Genomic DNA, 3,539 nt, shown 5'->3' with positions numbered 1-3,539 from the left:
GGTTTGCATTCAAACATGCCAAGTGGAATTGCTTGGTGGAATTTATGTTTGGAAACCAAACGGAACTTAGCCAAGTAGAATTGCTTGGTGGAAACTGCACTAACAAATTTTTTGAACATGATTATTTCTTTTCTTAAAATCACATGATTTACAGCGCCACAAATGACTTTCTCTTAAGTACAACTACATCAAAATTCAACGCTTCAGTTCTGCATCATGCAAACAGAGTTGGAACAGAATCGAATAATTCTTTCAAGAGCAAACTTCCAGCACAAGCCTTACTCAGCTCCAAGTGGAGGCAAACAATTGAGTAAAACACTTCTTTGTGACTTTGTTACATCCAAGCATAATCATGTAGCACATCGGATAACTAGGCTGAGCTCTAGTGCATCAAAAAAAAAATGTAAAACCTGAAATTGTCCCAAGGATCACTTCAACTTTCATCAGAAGGAGGAATCTCAGAAGCTGGGTCCACAGCTTTGTCCAAATCACCATTGAGGAAAAAAGCATAAACAACACCACTGTCTTGGGAGACAGGAACTTCCTTAGCCTCCTCCTCTGCAGCATTAACCTTTGGGGTCCTACCTTTTCCAGCATCCACCAGCTTGTGAGCAACATCACTCTCTGGGGTCGTGTTGGCAAAACCAACACTTGGGCAGATCTTTGATTGCGGAGTTGCAAGAGTTGTAGCAGCTTTCAAACTTGAGGACTTTGAAGGAACATGAACGTCTTGTAACAAAGGGGATTCCTTAGGAACTTGAGTAGTAGCTAGGGCACTCGGCCATCCTTTGAGGAAGAGCTTGTCACGCAAAACCAGCACCTCCTCATTATAAGTTGCACCAGCCTCATCCTAACCTTGTTGCCAGTACTTAGCTTCTAGAGTTGAACATTCAACAGCTGTTAAGGCGATAACAGTCTCTAGATCAACAACCTTTCCCTCAAGTTTGACCTGGGTATTGACAGAAATTTCATTAGATTTCTCAACAGAAGTAATAACCTTGTTCAATCGAAAATTTTCTCTCTCTGCAGTTCTTCGGTCCTCCTTCTTAGCCTCTAAATTCATCGTCAACCTTTCAGAACTTATCACGGCCTCCAGTACGGCCTTCTCTAATTCTTCAGGATAGGTGATGGATAGGTGCATCCTCTGATGCACTGCAGTAGCAAGAGACAATAAGAAAATATAATAGCTAGACAGAAAAACAACAGAAAAGATTACTAAGGCACTTACAATAGTCATCATTTGCAAGGTTCCCTTTATGATGAGAATATCATGGGGTCCATTGTGGTCTGCCATGTCCACTAGCAGCAGTAAAGTCTTGGTAAAATCAAATTCGAGTTCTCTAGATGAAATAACAGAATCAAAAGTTGAAATGGGCCTACCATGATGTAGCATGGGCGTTTCCCACTGTTCAAAAGATTCATCAACCATAGGCTCTCTAGAAGCCTCTCTAACCTTATTCTTACCAGTTTTTCTCCTTCTCTTCCTAGCCCATTCAGCAGTTAGGGCTTCAGATCTCGGAATAGCAGTAGTGGGGCTAGCAGCTCTCACCTCCAATTTAACTTTCATTAGAATTTTCAGCTCGGCCTTCACTCCGGAGTCTCCAGAGCCGAAGAGAAGCCAAAAGCCTCCGCCTTCAAATCCATAAGCAACCTTCTCTTGGACATTGATCCATCTCTTGTGGAACTAGGGATAGGAAAAAAAGTCATTTCGGTAAAGAGGCTATGAGTACGACAATGATTGGTAACCAATAGAGCATGGGGTGTATCAGTTTCAGTATCAGAGTCAAGCAAAGCTGTAGCAAGCTTCACTTTCTTGGGAATAGTAGTTCAGTAAGTGCCTTGGTAATCTAGCAGTTCAAGAGCGGATCTCTTCTTGTATAGTAGTGTGGCCTTAATTGTTTCAGTATTTTCACGATTCGGTCTTCTCTGGTAGCGAGAAGATTCTGCAAAAACAGGGGACACCATTAGCATAGCATTCAAACAGAACACAAGTTAAAAATAGACAAATCAAAATACGAAGACAGAAGATTCAGACCTGGATAGCCGTCCTTCTGAGGCATCTGTTTGGACTGGAACTTAATTCCAGTAGGGAACTCCTAGTTCATACTAACTTGCAGGAAGTCGTCATTATGCTTATCCGAATCGAGCAAACTAGCGACAAGGTAAGAGTCAATAGAATGAAAACCAAGGAGCATGTGCTATGGTCTTTGTTATGCGAAAGGGTGTAGCAGCCTAAGATGTCCTAGACATCCAAGTTCAAGGCTAACCATCTGTTTAGGGTAGAAACGCCACAGATGACGTGAAATAGATTCACAGAAACTTGTATTGGGAAAAATTGAAATTGGTGTAGAAAACAGCGGATCAATGGGTCTAAGGGGAACCGAACCCCTTATTCGACAATGGCAACAACCGAAAATGCATCAGTATTTCTTGTACCCATACGTTTGGCATCAATCTTAGCCAACGTAAGAGTAACGTCATCCGGAATACCGTAGTCACGACGGAACAAGGCCATCGCTTCTAGGGTATCAACTAAAGTATGAAACTTACCTATAACCTAGACCAAGAATGACAAAGACAAAGCCACACGAAGAGAAAGGTAAAGAAATAACATGAGTTGCCGGAAACAGTGGTGCTAAGGCCATTAATGACGATAGAGACCGTAAAATGAAAGAAAAGAAGAGGTTCAGAAGAATTTAAAACGATTTGATGAAGAACGATGACAAACAGAGGTCTTGCAAACTAGAATCGAAAGAAGACAACAACTTCTGGAACTAACAGCAATGGTGGCAAGCGTCGAAGTGGAGCACCATTGGAACCACAAGAACCGAATGAAAAGGTTTTTAGGATTTCAAAAACTAGAGAACCAATGAAGAAATGAATGGGTAGGTCTTAGGATATTTATGACCCTTGATCGACGTGATGATACAAATCATATCATTCTGCAAGGAAGCGACATACGATCTATACGTACCAACACCACAATGCTATGTGTCATTGTGAAATGATGCATGCAGAGCATGTGTGTCAGAGATAAACAGCCACCAAGGCCGAACCGAGGAGAAACTAAACCGACGCGACGGTTGGAAAACGGAACAGTATCTCAGATCCAAGCCTTGGGCCAGTCCAATCCACTAAGCCCAAGCCCAAGAGGGCCAGACAAGTATATGGGTGAGTCCATTGAGCCTACCTCTATGAAGGCAAATGTGTAAAATTGTATGACTACCATTATCCAGGGGTTTTTAGTTTAAGGTTCCTAATATTAAGATTTTATTAGATAAAGAATATACAACATTTACATAGTAGTTGGGATCACCCAATATTTTCATGGAGAGAAATTTCCAACTCTTCACAGGAAAATTTCTTTTTTCCTAGAGAAATTTCTCCGTGACAAACTGAAATTTCTGTAATAATATTATTAAAGGACATTAACAAATAAATAAAAAAAAAAACCTATTGGACCTTTCATACTATCAAAAGTTAGAGAGGGATGTTTCACTAATTTTTTTGATAAATAATTCATTCTATTTTTATTTATT

General features: G+C 40.6%; 1 long non-coding RNA gene across 1 annotated transcript; it reads right to left on the bottom strand.

Annotated features, from left to right (window-relative positions):
* Window positions 1-228: 228 nt before the first annotated feature.
* LOC114300865 (uncharacterized) lies at window positions 229-3,100 on the bottom strand. Its single transcript, XR_003642846.2, has 3 exons — window positions 2,036-3,100; window positions 1,229-1,943; window positions 229-1,152 (listed from the first exon to the last, which is right to left on the bottom strand). It is a non-coding gene; the product is annotated as an uncharacterized LOC114300865 (long non-coding RNA).
* Between the last annotated feature and the right edge of the window lie 439 nt (window positions 3,101-3,539).

Source organism: Camellia sinensis, chromosome 6, assembly GCF_055761805.1.
Source record: "Camellia sinensis isolate YWXY chromosome 6, ASM5576180v1, whole genome shotgun sequence".
Lineage (NCBI taxonomy): Eukaryota > Viridiplantae > Streptophyta > Magnoliopsida > Ericales > Theaceae > Camellia > Camellia sinensis.
Note: the sequence above shows the minus strand (reverse complement) of the source record. Positions and strands in the feature narration are given on the sequence as shown.